We start from the raw sequence: 17309 nt of genomic DNA, 5'->3' as shown, positions 1-17309 counted from the left end.
ATTATGTATATTATTGGATTATAATTATTGATGCATTAATGTGTAAGCATCATTCTGATGATTTAGCTGCTCCGAGCTGGGGCTACATTTACTGCTGGGTAGTTAAATCTATAACAATGTTTCATATTTTATAAGCTGATCATGATCGTGATCAACAGACTCAAATAAATGAGCTGTAAAAAGAATATTTCTCTCTAAAATGTAGTGGGTTTTAAGTATAAACTGGCATGAAATGGACACGCTTAAGTAAAGTATAAATTGCTCAAAATTATACTTAAGTACAGTACTTGAGTAAATGTACTTAGTTACTTTCCACCATTGCATATCATTGATCTCTAAACTATCAGTGAGAAGACAAAATATTATAAAAAAAAGTCCATGTCAGTCAGTTATTTATCCTGATATTGATTTTGTACAATATCAAACATTTCTTAAACATCCAACTCAACTTTTTTATGTGGTGTCCATTTTGAGTTGTTAAACCTGATTATTCATCATTTCAGCAGCCAACATAACTTAAGCTTTTGACAAGCACTCAAATTCAGTAGAGTATTTCTTGCAAAGACAATACAATATTTGCATCACTGCACTTATAGTGATACACGGACATTACAGACATTTGCTGCTAAAACTTATTGAAATTTAACACAGATAGAAGTGTTACCCACAGTTGGCTTTCTTTTAAAATCTGCCATTTATTATCCAGCTTGTAAAACAAATGATGGACTGGGGATGTATTTGTATTCTGTATGCTGCTCCTTTTTTATTTTATGCAGTTACATTGATATAAATTTTGCAACGCATTTAATCAACAAATGTATGAATGTAGCCTTGTGACCTCAGCAGAATCTTGATCATCAAATACTGCTAACATTAAGGACTCAAATCACAACTTAATGTTAAAGCGTAGGATAAAGGTAGATGGTAGGTGTGGAGAATATGGTGAGACTGTTCTTTACTGGATTAGCCCCATGCCAACCATCTATCACATAATGTGTCAATCACAAGTTAAAATAAAGACTCTTTCTTTCCAAGTGGCTCTTTTCCTATGGGAGTTCATCCGCTCTGTTTTCCATCATTTCTGTGTCCGTCAGCAGCTATTCTCCGGTTCTTCCACTAAGCACATCATAGCAGCATAGCTGCCTTGGCTGCTGTCTCACCCGCTCAGCGTCTATTTTGGTCGTGTGAGCGTGATAACCTCAACATTACTGTTCCGCCTTAATCTGTGCTCAACCATTCAGAGCATCATTGGCAGAGGCAGCGTGCTCTGAGGCAGAAGCTCACACAGCCACAGGAGTCACATTTATGATGTTTTCTGCATGGGGTTCATTGGTGGATTATAAATATTAACTTAAAATGTTATAGGAAAATTCTGTCTCTGTATCTTCTGTATCATTATTTAAATATTGTGACCCACATAGTGTGCTAAGCCTTCTATTTGACCGTAATAATGTTCCCATGTTGGATTACTGTATGCAGTTAATTTATGCAGTTAATATATATTAGAAATTTCCTTAAGTAAATATATTTATGGATGAGGAGGAGGTTGAATGTTGTATTGATTTGTACCTATAACCTGAGGAGTGGTAACAAAATAACATCAGCTCAGCTTTAAGAAAACATGTTCACAACATGACTGACATCTCCAAACACGAGCAGTGCTTTTAGCTCAGACAGCAGCACCTGTCCATTGATAACTCAGTCCAATGAGAACATTTCTGAGAAAACAAATGAATATGTTTGGACATATTGTTCAGAAACTTGCCAGTAGGCTTTGAGAACAACTGTTTTCAAACATGACCCATTTTTCCCTCCACAGTTATGCAAGTCCGTTTCAACAGGACAGTTTGACTGAGGACATTGATTTAATTCCTGGTATGAAGTTGTCAGTCAGTCCATGATGGAGGAGAGAAGGAAGGAGACAAAGAGCTGAGCGATAACAGGAGAAGCATGCTAAATCTATCCAAGGCGCTGCTGCACGCTGTCGTTAAACAGAAACAGATTCATTCTGTGAAATATTTAGAAAGATGTACAATAACAATATTTTTGATTGCAGTTAGCATCATTTGGGTTTATGTACATATATTTTGACACAATTCCTTATAACGCATCTTGCCTCTAGGGACTTAACATCTTACAGATTAATTTTCATTTGTATTGTAAGTTAATATTACCTCTTAGTTTAATTCAACCTGCAATAACAGATTTTTTGCCATTTTGGGGAGGGGTGAAATTGTTAGCAAACCTGCTTATTTACACATCCTGCAGTTACGGTGAAAGATCATCTTTCCTTTGGAGTCGTGTTTCTGGCCACCTAAGGAAAGTCCAATATTACTCTTTTAGCTCAGTTTTGGATCCCTACCAACTCCTGAAGGAAAGATCTGGGTTTTTTTAGCAGCTAAATGCTCCACTGTGTTCCCCGGCTAGTTGCTAACTGTGTCTGTCTGACGTTTGGTACTGAAAAAGGTAGTGTACAGTAGGTTTTTAGAGCTCTTTAGCTGAAAACAGCAACCTGCTGAGAGTGATGAGAGTGAACCAAAACAGTAAAGTTGCAAGTGGCACAGCTAAACAATGAGCTGAAACTCAGTATAAAGCTCTGTAAAGCCGAGAGGAGCAGCAAATATTGGTGATGATTTTCTGTAGGTTCATCACTACGAGCAACCCCATTCACATACTGCTAAGCTAATTGACTCCCAGCTCTGGCTTTATACGTATCGCAAGGACATAAAAGTGGTGTCTTGGATCTTTTCATCTCTGCAAAAGATTTCAAGCCACACAGTGTTTCCTGAAATACTGAATTGTCCGACAACTTTACATTTAATTTTGGACTTTGAGGAGTAAAGTATCAAAATTGAAATGTTTGTACATCTTGTGTGCATTTATTATTTGACCACACTAAATGTATAAACAGGGAATATACTGCAGGAAGGCAAGCAAGAGAAAAGAAAGAAGACAGCAAGACGCAGTTTGTGTCATGGAGGAGTGAAAGAGAGGAAGGGCGAGTGTTGTAGTGTTAAGAAGGCCGTCAGGGAAGATTAGCGCCCTTGTGAGAGCAGGAGGGATTTGACTGGAATGCACAGGGTGACCTGCTGTGCAAACATCAGCACCATGGACCCTTTCTACCACATTTTATAGCAAGGACACACTTCCCGAAATACTGAGATGGCCTCATAGTATGATTCTAGACTAATTGATACTGCAATTGATCCATTCTATTTACTGTGCCCTCTGCAGTGCAAACACAACTTATGATGGCTCTAATAGCATGATGATGTTAGCATGATTAGGCATAAAGATACATACTGTAGTATAATCAGCAAAACATGAAGTGCTTTATAACCAATGCAAATAAACTGTAAATATAGAGCCGTATGATTACAGTATAATCGGTCATATGACCCAGAGTGGAGCAACAACATATTATCTAGTCTCGCATACCTCTGACTGTGTTAGCTGTAGCATCAGGAGTTACTACACTTGATATGCTACATAATCTAATCTGTGCTGTAGTCACAAATGGACATCCATAATAACACCTCTCTATGATGATAATAATAATAATAAAATAATAATAATAATAATAATAATAATAATAGCAGCTCATTGCTATAATGATGCCCCTATACAAGACAATATAAATGATTGTGTTTAGATTCATATTAACAGCTAGACTTCAATAGATGAGCACAGCTGTCGTTATGACAAATGGATGAAGGGTGCTTCGTTAAATCCATCCGCTACAACATTAACTCTTGGGAAGTGAGAGTAGAAGAACCCTAAATGCTTCACTGGTTACAAATTAATTATTTTGCACAAGGCATCATTACAGGATATGTCTACCATAAGTGGTGTTACCCCCCTCTAAATAACCAAGGGATCATTATGTGCCTCATGGAGATCAGTCAGTCAAGTATGGAGAGTCTAAGAGCTTTTCTCAGGGATCACCAACGTGTCTGTTTTCTTCAGTGTGAGCCTCCTAACATACCCACAGCAACCACCACCAACAGCCCAGCGAACAAAAATAAACCGAGATTAGCCTAATCTCCACACTTATCATTTTAGCCTCCTCCCAAGACTATATCTGTCATCTGTCTGCTTACTGTACTGTGCACACCATGCAGAAGGAAACTTGTGTTCACAGGGGGATATCCCATGGGGATGGACATACGAGCAAAGCCGCTTTCGCTGACTGTTAATACAAATCATGAAAAACATTTAGGCTATATTGTGGTTGAATATCAAAATATGAAGTTTAAAAATAAAATAATGCTAAAAATAGGCACCGGATGTTGGAGGAAATAGCAGATGTTAATTTAGTTTGACTGCTGTGGGGCTGCTGAAACAGTTATACCCCAAGCTCAATAACACAAGATGGCAGTGCATGTATTGCCTACTACTCTGATTCAGTCATTTGTATCACATAAAACCTGGTTCCATTTATCTTTTAGAAAATATTCATGATTAAAAGACTTATTTTTGCATTCAGCCTCCTGTCAAGACAAATTATTCCTTCTCTTTTTCTCAGTCTGCCTCTCGGTGTCACTGCCTGTCTGTCTCTCTGTCTTTACTGTGAGGACATGTCTGTTTATATCTTACATTAAATAACAGGCCAAACTCTGAGAGAGAGAGAGAGAGAGAGAGAGAGAGAGAGAGAGAGAGAGAGAGAGAGAGAAAGAGAGGTGGAGTGGAGTATACATTTTAAATGTCACACATCATCTTACAGTGACAGTATGATACAAAGTGACCTATAAAGCCAGCAGTTGCTCATATAGGCCTATAGGGAATTTAAGTTTAAAGAATATGATCTATAAACAGTATTTATTTATTTTTTTAGATTCAGTGGGTTTGTAGAGGTTTTTTTTAGCCTAAGGGTGTGTTCCGATCGTCTAGAAGTTCCCTATGAATTGGACTGCACAGGGTATTCAGCCATGTTAAGTAAGATTCCAAACCGAAGGGAGCAAACATGCTCAGTCAAAGGGAACTGTGAACTGTGTGGGGAAGAACAGAACAACGGCTCATCACTTTGCTGGAAGTCAGTCATTGTGCCTCCATGGAATGACACAGTCCTTCTTGTAAATTAATAAAATCACATTTATATGCAAGATACATACATTTCAACAGAATAAGTTTTATAATGGTACCAGTTTTTGTTTCAATATTTTACTTTAGTGTAAAACTTCCACAGTAGCAGCAACGTATCCAAGGTGTTTAAGTTACCAGGGTAACACATAAAGAAAGTGATATAGCTGTGTTGGTGACGTTGAATGGAGGAATTTTGTTGAGAACCGACATTCCCTGAACAGGGAGCATGGAGTAGGGAGTACTGTGTATGTGCAGTACACTGTGGAACGGAACACAGCCTTAGTTGTAAGAGAATATTCTTAAACCATAAAGAGCTTAAATTGATCTTTCAGCAAAATTACCCAATATGGAAATACATGTTTTCACTGAATACAGTGATATGTTTATTTAAAGCTTGAAACAAATGAGTGCAGACAATCCAGCCCATTTTTAACCTATATCTCCTCGTACTTGAATGCTTTCCAGCCTCCTCTGTTTGATATATTCATGAAGGTATCTGAGTGTATGTGTGGCACATCTAATATTTGATATATCAAAACCAACACCTGCACACCACCTCCAATACACACTTTTTTTTTCTCTCATATAACCAATACGTGTCAGTAAAATTGTGTATCAGAGCTGCTGTGCAGGCATTATTGTTCACATACTAACTTAACAAAATAGAAATAAAGGGTAGCTGTGCCACTATAATCATGTGTTTAAAGCTATACTTCCCCCTCTACTTTAAACCATGGGTCTGACAATTAACTCTATACTCTGAACCATATGGTCAATTAACACTCTCTACTGCAGTTAACAAGACCAACTAGCAACAGAAGGAGCACTGAGTGACTTGGCAAGGGAAATGGTTCTAATTCTACAGGGGATAAGGAGGAAAAACTCTTTCTTGCAGGCAGTGAAGTCTGGGATTTTCCACCCCGGGGAAAAAGAGTGAGCTTCCCTCAGTGAGCTGAGCAAGTACATGAATCAAGGCACATTATGTTCATCGTCAGAGAGCCGTGTCTTAAAACACAGAGGACAACAAAACAGACAGCACAAGAGGGGAAAAAGCAATGTCCTTCATTTTTGTCTGTGAGACAAAATAGGACTGTAGGAGTCCATTAGGCTGTTGTGTGTGTGACTTTACTTGCATGTGTGTGTGTGTGTGTGTGTGTGTGTGTGTGTGTGTGTGTGTGTGTGTGTGTGTGTGTGTGTGTGTGTGTGTGTGTGTGACAGGGTGAATCTATTTGTTTTGTATTAATATGATATTGTGAAGTAGGGGCAGGACCAAATAAGCTATTTGCTTCCGCCTGCTCCTTCTCGAACTAATCATTTTTTATTTTTTTGGTTTTTGGTAAATTCGGATTGTTTGTGTTTTATTTTGTGGTTTTAATTTTATTTTATTTTTCTTTGCAACATTGTTGATTGTTCGATATAAATAATAAAATGAAATGAAATGAAATGTTTGTTTTGGAGAAGATTGTTAAGTGCTGCACCAAATTAAAGAACTGCACCCCAAAAAAATGTGAGATGCTGTTTTGTTAAACTAAATTTAGCACTACATTAATATCTTGTGCGAGAAAGATAATTCTACATTTAAAATTATTTGAAAGTATTTTTTTTTAAAACAATTACACACAAATCACAATATATTGTTTTAAAAGGCACATTTCCTAAATATATAGACAAAATAACACATTCTTGTCCAGTGTATTTAATATTGATGTCGGTGCTATGACCCTGTGGCTGTCTCCTTCACAGGGGAAGGTCCCCCTTTTCACAACATTTGAATGTGTGACAGGCAGATTGTCACACAAAGACACGTGACAGAGCGCTTTAGCCCCCTGCAGGCTGCAGCTCCCACACTCGAGACAACGAAGGTCTGCTTCGCCTCCAACAGCCTGTCCGGTCATGCTCTGCAGTACTACATACAGGGGTGGGGGTTCCCAAATCTGTTTATGACAGTGACCACCAAAATGCTACAATACCCTGGTGCGTCCTCCAACAGCAAAACACACATTATTTACAGTGGAATACAATCTGATTTGGATATAAAATAAAAGCATTCACAAGTTATCCTGTCGGAAAGTCAAATCTGAACTAGAATTACCGCCTCCGCCAACTAGTCAAGTTGCAGTTTACATTCATGTCTGTTCAGACTCAGAATATATATAGTGAAGACTTTGAAGGAATTTAATAAAAAGGTATTAATTGTATTTTTTGGCAAAACGTGAATGAAACACACACATCTTCATTCCAGCAGCACAGAAGATCTTTACAATCACCACCGTTTCTAGGTGGGCACCCAACATTAGTGTCAAGTTGGTCAATAGTTTGATTGCATTTGTCAGAAATTCAAATGCATGTATTTTCACAGATGTCCGGTTCCTTCCGCTTTCTTTGTGTTGGAATTTTAAACTCCGGTGGATTTATAAGGACTATGGTTGACTGCTCCTCAGACTATCTGTCAAATCTAACTTTTCTCTCACACAACTATTTTACAGAGGCTCCCTTCGGAGCTTAGCGTCGACCCATGACAATTGTGATCGGTTTAAAGAAATGCCAATAAACCAGAATACGTTTTTCTCCCATCCCGGAATGCTGTGTGGAGTAGGCGTAGCCAGACTCTCCTCCGCTCCGCAGTGCGTGGATGGTCTGGCAAAGCAAGACTACACTGAAGTTGACCTTTTAAGTAGAAAATGTTGAATTGTGGCCACAAATGTGTTATGTGAGGTCACAGCGACCTCCACCTTTGACCACCAAATTCTAACCAGTTCATCCTTGAGTCCAAGGATGAAGAAGAGGGTGTTCCGTAGCCAAGTGCTTTGTAGCAATGGACAGCAAATTTGCTTCTATGCCTTTTTCCAATTATGGATGTTGTTGGATAGTCTCCGCACAGCACATTTATTTTATGATAACAGATCAAACTGTAGATTAATTTCTTTGTATTATGTTCCTTTTGTTTATTGTGTAGGTGTTTAATTTCAGGTAAGCTTTATGTACACGAAAGCCCAGGTCAAATATGCACTGCACCTTTTATTTAATAAGAATTAAATTTACTAAAAATCAGCAGTGCAGTGGTGGAATTTGTCTATCAGGCTCAGAAAAAAATAGAACATTATTATTAATGAATTATTATTATTATTATTATTATTATTATTATTATTATTAGATTAGAGCCAGGGCTGGACTGGGGTAAAAAATCAGCCCTGGACTTTTGAAACCTAGACCAGCCCACCATAATCGGCCTGACACCAACAGTCCTTGCACTCCCCTTCAACACCAGCAGGGTTCAACATTAGCACTATTTACCAGCCAAATGCTGGTAAAATATGTAAGTGGCTGGTAGATTTGCTTGACTCACCAGCCAAAAAAAAGTACAATTTTAACATTCACTAGTATTTGGCTGGTGGATAAAACGTTTTGAACCCTGCATACCAGTCCCTAATGTCAATTAGCTGAGTGGTAAGATAGTATGATAATGTACTCACTGACGCGGTTCCTGATGGCAAGATGGCTAAAGGTTGAGGGTACAGCCTGAGTGTCTTGTATAGTAAACAAGTGACAAGTCTGTAAATTAAGCTAAAGCTGCATTTTGTACACAGTATGCAACTTGTCTTATTGTGGAATGTTGATAAATCAGAAAGCTACAGTACCATGTTTGTAAATGCCTTAGCATGCTTATATATAACTAACCTTAGCTTACTAATCAATAGCCTACTTGTTCTCTGTAGTGGACAAGGGTGCTAAAATAATCATTTGACATGCTTAAATCTTGTGTTTTTAGCTAGCTACCTGCACTTTGTGAAGTTATTTTTGCCGACAGTGGGAGCGGGACTTAAATGCGCTCTCTCGCTATCGTAGGATGGAAGTGGGCCATAGTAAGATGTGATTGGCCAATGTTCAGATGAGAGAAAAACTAGTGACTCAATCATGTGATATCTCTCCTCTCTGGGGGCCGGTCAGTCAAAGATAAAGGATGTGAATGGCCAGTGTTTACATGAAAAACACACAAGTGGGCCAATCATGTGATCTCTCTTCTTTCTATGAATAGACCGGCCCGCCAAGAAATCTCCCGGTACTCCCGATGGCCAATCCATGCCTGCTCAGATCGCATACATGATGTAGGTAGCACTGATAGGATTACTGTCTCCCTAGACTCCTGTGTAACTGCGTCCAAATACACACTAGAAATGTCTGGTGCATGGATATCAAGTTTATTACAGCTGCAACATTTGCCCCTTCTCTTTAAAAGGTGTAGAAATTCCACTCAAACCTGCACATTAGTCTGTATTCATTTACCGTCACGCAATCTGTAAAGTTCCATCCTTTCTCCGTAAAGGCATACAAAATGAAATGTAAACTTCACTCATGACGCACAGGCTGCTGCCTCTGTTTGATAAATGACATGTACATCTCCAGGCACAGAAAAGTTGTCCCTCAGTGTCCTCACCATACCCTCCAGAGAAATCAGACCTTTGTGTGCTTTGCAAAACAATGTCCAATGTCCCACGTTTGTCTTGTTGGGGACATTAAATATAAACAACCAGCTGTGCAGCCATGGCTACGTGTGCATCGTGCGGCAGCAACACAGAATCTGGGCTAACACCTGCTCCAAAGTTTAAAACATATCTTGGGTTGTACAACTTTTCTAGCAGAGTTAGCGTAAATATCCAGCAGCAATGTGTGAGTCTTTTAAGGGAATGTTAAATTGAACTCTAAAGATTATCTAAATAATTTGTGTGTGAGACGAGTGTTTTGCCTTACACTTACTTATCATTTTGATTTAATGTTTGCAAACACTCATTTGGGGTCATTATTTCCACATTGTACTGGCCGACTGCTATTTACAGTATATTTCAGGAAGAAAAAAGATTGGTTGTGCTAACAAGCTGCCATATGCCACCTCTAGGCTACAGGGTATGAAATATCCGGAAGTACACACACGCTAACACATAGACATGACACAGTCCCACAACAATCCTCAGCCTTGCACATCACAACACATCAGATCAAATCATATCACATTAAATCATATCACAGGAAACAGTTGTATACAGTCATCAGCCAACGGCTCTGCTCCAACACGCTCTTTCACAGAGGAGAGTCCTGCAGCCGGTTCACATCCCTGCTACTCACTGCTGTATGTGTGTCCTACAACTAAATGCCATTTGAAAGAACATGGTAATGAGGCCAGGCTCCTTTTAGTTATCCTCCAATAAATGCCATTCGCTTTTCTCTGTGATGAATGCATTGTAGACCTATAGATATGGTCTTTGTGTAAGGTATAGCTGCAGTCACTGTGATAAATTACTACATGTAGTGCAGCTCAAACAGAGCAGCGGTCGATAGTATGCAAACAGACAAATAATACTACCGGGTTACATTTTAAAAACCTTTGTCCTTACTTCAATTACAAGCTGTAATTACAGAGAGAAAGAGCCTCAACACAATAGAAAATCAATCAGGGGAACATAGTACAGGAATCACTGTTGCTGCTGTGTCACACACACACACACACACACACACACACACACACCCTCCGTTTGTGTCATCTTTTTCTTTCCATTTCCATCTGTCTTTCTTGCTCTCTTTCCACCTGACGCATAACTCAGCACTTCAGGATTTAGCACACCTTCTCTGTGTGTGTGTGTGTGTGTGTGTGTGTGTGTGTGTGTGTGTGTGTGTGTGTGTGTGTGTGTGTGTGTGTGTGTGTGTATGTTCTTATGCACCTGTGTCCCTGCTATTCAGAGACAGGTGAATCAAGTCCACAGGAGTCTATAAACCAAAGCCGACTAATCTCCTTTGACACCACACTATCTGTTGCTGAGGTGGCAAATTACAGTACACGGTGGCTTCATCGTGATCTCCTTTTCATCTTACAATGCCTGTGATTTCTGTCAGTTTATCATATTTTCTAACTGTTAATATTTTACTTTTGGTTGAAGAAAAAAGCAACTTAGAGACATCAGGTGTTTGTTAAAGAAATAATATACATACAAAAAATAATCATTACTTGCCCTATTATCAACCTTTTTTTGTCTTATACCTTGACATGAAATGTCTGTTTTCTTTAAATGGATTTATCTAATTTTGTAACTGTACTGTAGATTATAAGAAGTGCTATATGCAGCAGGTAAAGAAAAGCTATTTTAAAACAATGTATATCTAGAAACACCTTTGAAGTTCATTCTTGGCTGTAATTCAGCATGGCGATTAAACAGAGAAAAAAAAAAACACAAGACACTGTGAAAAGCTGCAGACAAACATGAACACCTCCACTGTCTGTTGACATACCGCGTCTAAAGATGGAAGAGGTAAAAAAAAAAGGCGTGCTGTCAGACTATCACACAATAGTGTGGGTTATTTCAGTGGAGACCAAATTTAGCCAGAGTAATGTAGTTAAAGTCTCCTCTTCTGCTCCTACGCAGTGCATTAGATACCCAGGTCAGTTGGCTCACATTTTCCCTCCTTTAAGATCAATTTACCGACTGAGTTGTGAATCAACTGTGCACCTTTGTTTTGGACGAGATATCCCTGCAGACGTTATAATATAAAAAAAAGACAGATCAGTTGCATCATATTTTGCAGTCTGCTGTAGCCAATACTACCTATCTCGTGCAAAACAACTAAAAAACAACAACCATGCGGCTTCAAAGACAAATCATAAACCAGTATATTTTCCAGGCATTAGCAGTGAATTAAGAGAACAATCTGATCTCAAGAAGTGACTCAGTCTCTCAGATTGATGTTGCTTTTGCATGACAGCTCTATGATTCAGATGCTGACAAAGTGGAGCTGCACATACAGTAGGGGGCTAGCATAGCCACCACTTGCTACAGGCAGTGTCAATGTGCCTCACGCACATTCAGTTCATTTTCCTATAAAAAATTAATAGTTTTTATTGCATGCCAGAGATCACGAAATAGATCAACATCAGTGATTCAGGGAAGGCTCCACCCCACATAAAGACTGCATACTGTGCATCTGACTGACAGAGGCGCTAGAAAAATGATGCTTCAGGGCATATTTATGCAATTAAACTCTGGTGATGACACGATGGCATTACATGATGACAGTTTCATCACCAGGAGCACCCATTCAGAAGCATAAAAAGGAAATTGGAAAAGGGACATGAAAAGAAAAAGAAGTGCACCACTCAGGAACTATAACTAACTAACTACAGTATGTTTTATATTAATGTAGTGACTTGGGCACTTTTGAGTAGGAATAAGAATAAATAATAAGAATAAAGTATGGTGATAAGTGATAAGGTAACATTACCTCATGTCCTGCTGCTACTCTAGCATGTTTACACTGACTGTAGGGGGTGGTGATCATGTGTGTCAGTGTGTTACAACAGTATCAAAATACAATTGACTGTGCAACATGACCAGACAACATGTATTGTGATACACCACAATATCAGTATAACTAAAGAGGACAACAACCCCTAAATTGGAGGGAAAATGTGTCAAAACACATGTCCCATACATATTCACTTCACTATTATGAAGTAGTTATTTTAATAATAATGGTTAACTAAGGTTGCAGATTGTAACACAGCGGACTCTGTGCCATTGTAACAAACAAATGGTGTACCATTATTTAAAACACAAAGCCTCAGCTGCCACAAAGCAGAACCTATTCACAGCTAAATGTCAATAGGACAAATATCCCTCAATCATAAGATTGCCAAGTATCAATTGTTTGTCCCAACATACTAGAGAGGATTAATACAAGCTTAGACTAATGTTAGCTCTCTAGTTGTGCTGTTTGCTAAATTAGCATGTAAAATAATATTATAAATAATTATATTAATATAATATATAATATATTCATATATATAATATAATAATTATTGCCTACAGGTTTGTTGATGATTCTTAATTCTCAACTGTGGTCAATATACCTTTCACTACCTTTACATTATAAAGTGTGCCAATATTTACAGTGAAACATAAGCAAAGGTAGTTCTGTAAAGACCAGGTTTACTGATTTTGTATTTATGTATTTATACCATTGTAGAGTAACCAATTCTGCCTGGGGCCTCAGAAAAGGGTGCAGTCATCCCTGGGGGGCTGGTATGCTGCCACAAGCTTAACCTGAGCCCTTGTGCTTGAGCTGGGATCTGGCGGGCGGCCTGGTGGCTGTGATGAGCCAGATGTGGCACTGGGAGCTGTGGGGATTCTCTACAGCAGTTTAAAAAGGCATGTTTTTATTAAATACAATGAACCAAAAGCAGCACTGGACAGGGTGGTATCTAAATCTATTCCTAGAAGATCTTTCCATTAGCACATCCAAAGGTAACAGCAGAAGTTGGAGGAAAAAAAAACACTGTGACTGCAAGGTCATTGGGATAAATAGCTCTGTATCTGAGAGGACATGAAATAATAAGAAAAACATAAGGGAAGCCAGTTTAGAAAAACAGAAGCAGCGGGTAAAATGCCCTTGACAGATCTAAAAATGCCTGTTAAATTATATATATATGCCTGTTAAATTTTATATATATATATAATGTTTCTAGCCATCTGATTCATTCACTGGTTCATTATTCACCGTCCTTTTTAGCTCTGTTTTTGGTCTCTACCATATCCTGCAGAAAACATATGGCTTCTTCAGCTACACTATGTTCCCCTGCTAGTCGCTAACTTTGTGTGTCTCTTCTGTTTGGTGCTAGGTGGGTAGTGGACAGTGGGTTTACCAGATTATTTTTCGCCATAAAAAGGGGTTGATGATCACGGTGAGAATCAAAGAATTAAAGTCATGGCTGTAAAACCCAAAGAATGAGCTGAAAGATGCTAAAGCGCTACGTAGAGTTGAGGGGAACTGCAGAGTCAAGTGATAATTCTCTGTGGGTTCATCACTACAAGCAACACTTTTCACATTACATTTGACCCATTATTAATGTGAAAATATAGATTTTGTGCAGCTTCAAAGATGATTTTACACAAAATCACTATTAAAAAATGTATGTTTTAAATAGTAGTTAAAATGAGCAAAAGAAAAGAAACGAAGATCACAGCAAAGAGGCAAAACAACATGCCCTTGAAAAAAACATTTCCCTAGACAGAAGATGTGACTTAGTCTACATTTCTTATTGCCCTTTCTGGTGCACATACAGTACAAAGTGCCTAAAACACTTTCTGTGTAGAGCAAAGGTTATACATGTCTTTGAGTCAGGCTACATATACTGAATACTGAAAACATGTTGATTTAGAATCACTTAAAATATTTAATTTAAGTGCTTACATGAACACAAGAATATAAGAAAAATCTCTGAGTTATTTCCAGATGTGTAAACAAAGCACTGGCCTCCATTTGGTTGCTTGTTTAAAGTGTGGTGTTTGAGTACAAAGCGTATTTACTGCTGTGCGTGACCTTCACACTGCATGCTGCAATTTCCCTAAGCACTGTGCATTGCAATAATTATGTGTGAGCAAACAAATGAATGAATGATTGAACAAACACACAGAGAACAATGAATACAGATAGAAATAGTAGCATCTAGTAGCACGGACACCAAGTAAGCTAGGGCCAGAGACTGCATAACCAAAAAATTACAAACTAGTGATCTTAAAATCCAGTTACATGCTTATTCAAACTTTTGCAGCAGATATAGATTGTTTTTGTTGCCATCATTACTTTTTCTGGCTAAGTGGCACAGCCAGATGGAGTCATCTACTACTCCTCTCTAATGAGTGACAATCAGAGTGAGTTGCTTAAATAAGATGCATCAGTTCCTTTGTGGGCACCAATACTGTTTCTACTCGGCTGCTTAACATAAACCATAATAATACCTAGCAGTCACTTTCGAACAGCACTGTCCGTAAGCGGTTCCTGTTTTGACACAAGCACTTTTAACAAGGGAAAGTATTTACTGAAAAAAATTGTGACATGAAAAAACACATTAAAACAACCTTTTAGAATCTTTTTTAACATGTATACTCCCAGTGTCTAACACTCCAAGCAGGAAAATACTGCTTCTGTGAGGTAAAAATGAAGCTTGTAGGAGTGTGAGGCCTCGGAGAAGAAGAAGACACCACAGAATAAGACCCAAAAGAGATTGTTGGCGACAAACAACAAATCTGACATAGCCCAGTTCTGATGGGCTGATGAAATAACGGCCCTCTTTACTTCCCAGATGGAGGGAAGAGACAGTGATAAAGTGAAAAGAGGGGGGCAGGGAGCACACAACAGATGAAGGAATGACGGACATACAGGCTGGAAGATGATATATTGCCGAAACTCAATGCCAGAATAACTAACTGAGTCCATCACAAGGCTGATGTAATGATGGTTCACTGCTTGAAACCCATTACGACGTCAGGAGACTGCATTTGTCCCTCCATTAAAGCACTAATCCTGCAGCCTACACCTAACATGTTACGACAGCTTGGAATATTTCCACTGAGTGCCTTTTCTTTCCTCTCACGTCTCCTGTGGATGTGTCTGATTCGCTGTTGTTATATTATTCAGTCTGTCAAATGTGGTTGCACCAAAATAACTGTATTTCATTTCTATACTGTATTTTTAAGCATACAAATGTTAGACACAACAATGTGTAGAGAAAGACAGGGTGCTAAAGGAGGATAACGTACCGTGAGTAAAAGAGGCAAAAAAGGCATGCTAGAGGTGGGGGGGGGGGGGGTGTTTGAGGCAGAGTTTGATAAGCAGAAAAACGACTGGAGATAAAGAGGAATGACTGAGCATGAGAGAGAGGAAGTGAGAGAGCAGGGCTGTGAGCTCTGCTGTTGTATCCAAGCATTATGACACATCCCTATATACTGCACTGCCTGCCTCCCTGCATGCTCACTGCAGATTTTCATTAACCTTGCGGCACCGTCTATTTGTGTTTCTAACCTGGTCCATACCATCTCATCCTCCCATTGTATATAGCTCTGCAAACTATACGGCTATATCATATACAGCACTGACCCTATCTGAAATTCATAATCAACTTCCCACACAGTGTGCATGCCAAGACAATAACACCAAGCAACTGCAATCGATATGCTGCTCCCTTTCAGAATATGGTTTGTGATGTGTGTGTATCTTACAGTAAATCCACATTTGGAGCTTGAATAATGCTTTGCTGAAGCATAAATAATGCTTTTGTTTGTCAAATGCCACATTATGCAATAAGGGTAATTTTACACAGTTTAAAACATATACTAAGAAAAATATAACCTGACATAAACACTTTAAAAGTCTGCCGCCTCATTGGTACTCGAGCACAAAGACGATCTTTTCCTGCTCCATAAATGCAAGGGAGCTGTGAATTGGACATGCTGCACAAGTGTACTATTTACATCAAGTTCTGGCCAGATACTATTCACGACTATAGCCATCAGTGTGCTTGTAAAAGCTTATTATTATTACAGTTTCATAACAGTAGGTTTGCCAAATGCATTGTTATACAGTAAATAACCTATTTTTGCACTTCCATTGTTACTGATATATCACTGAACCTTACAGTGTGTGCAGGTTGAGCCCTGACAACAGCACAATTTGCTTCAACCAGTGTAACAAACAGCAGGGATAGCAGCAGCGATAACAGGGGAGTCAGACAATAATGGACGGACAGGGAACTGTGGGGGACAAGGTGGGACAAGGTGACGTTCAGGACAAGGTGAGAAAAAGTGACTAGCTTATTAAAAAACGATGTTACGGTGCTATGGTCAACCACTTACATTTTATCGGAGCTACATTTTAAATCAAATGATCATGATGTCTAAAACGTATCCATCTGCTGGAATGGTTCAGTCGTGATATGGAGAAGCACAATCTTTCAGTGTGTAATGAAATCGTTACCAGGAGACTCAGAAGGCGAGAGCTTGGTTAAACAGTCTGAGTCAGGGAGTGCAATGACTCGATTGGAGGGTAATAATGTATCACTCTCTGGGGGGTTTTAACCTTGTGGATGTTCACACAAAAAGAGTCATCCAGTAAAACCACACCAACAAAATATTCATTTAGCCTCTAATATACATTTATATTATTGTATTATGCCCTGATTCCAACTTTATCAACTGTAAAGCATTTTTTCCGGAAAGAAATGGAGGCACTTTTGAATTAATTTCACACATCAATGAGCTGAAATTGACATAAACACTTGTTATCCACAGATACGCCTTCTGACCAGTGGTGATTGACAGCACCTATTAATTAGTATTGATCGTGCACAATTATATCTGAGCATCAACCTTTCAAGGTTGAGTCCGTGCTGCTGGGAAAAAGCACCC

At 38.8% G+C, this 17309-nt stretch overlaps 1 protein-coding gene across 1 annotated transcript in view; it reads right to left on the bottom strand.

Annotated features, from left to right (window-relative positions):
- hcn1 (hyperpolarization activated cyclic nucleotide-gated potassium channel 1) overlaps positions 1 to 17309 on the bottom strand; it is a 73783-nt gene that overhangs the window by 48164 nt on the left and 8310 nt on the right. The gene's annotated exons all lie outside the window — the stretch shown is intronic.

Source organism: Sander vitreus, chromosome 16 (assembly GCF_031162955.1).
Source record: "Sander vitreus isolate 19-12246 chromosome 16, sanVit1, whole genome shotgun sequence".
NCBI classification, from domain to species: Eukaryota; Metazoa; Chordata; class Actinopteri; order Perciformes; family Percidae; genus Sander; species Sander vitreus.
Note: the sequence above shows the minus strand (reverse complement) of the source record. Positions and strands in the feature narration are given on the sequence as shown.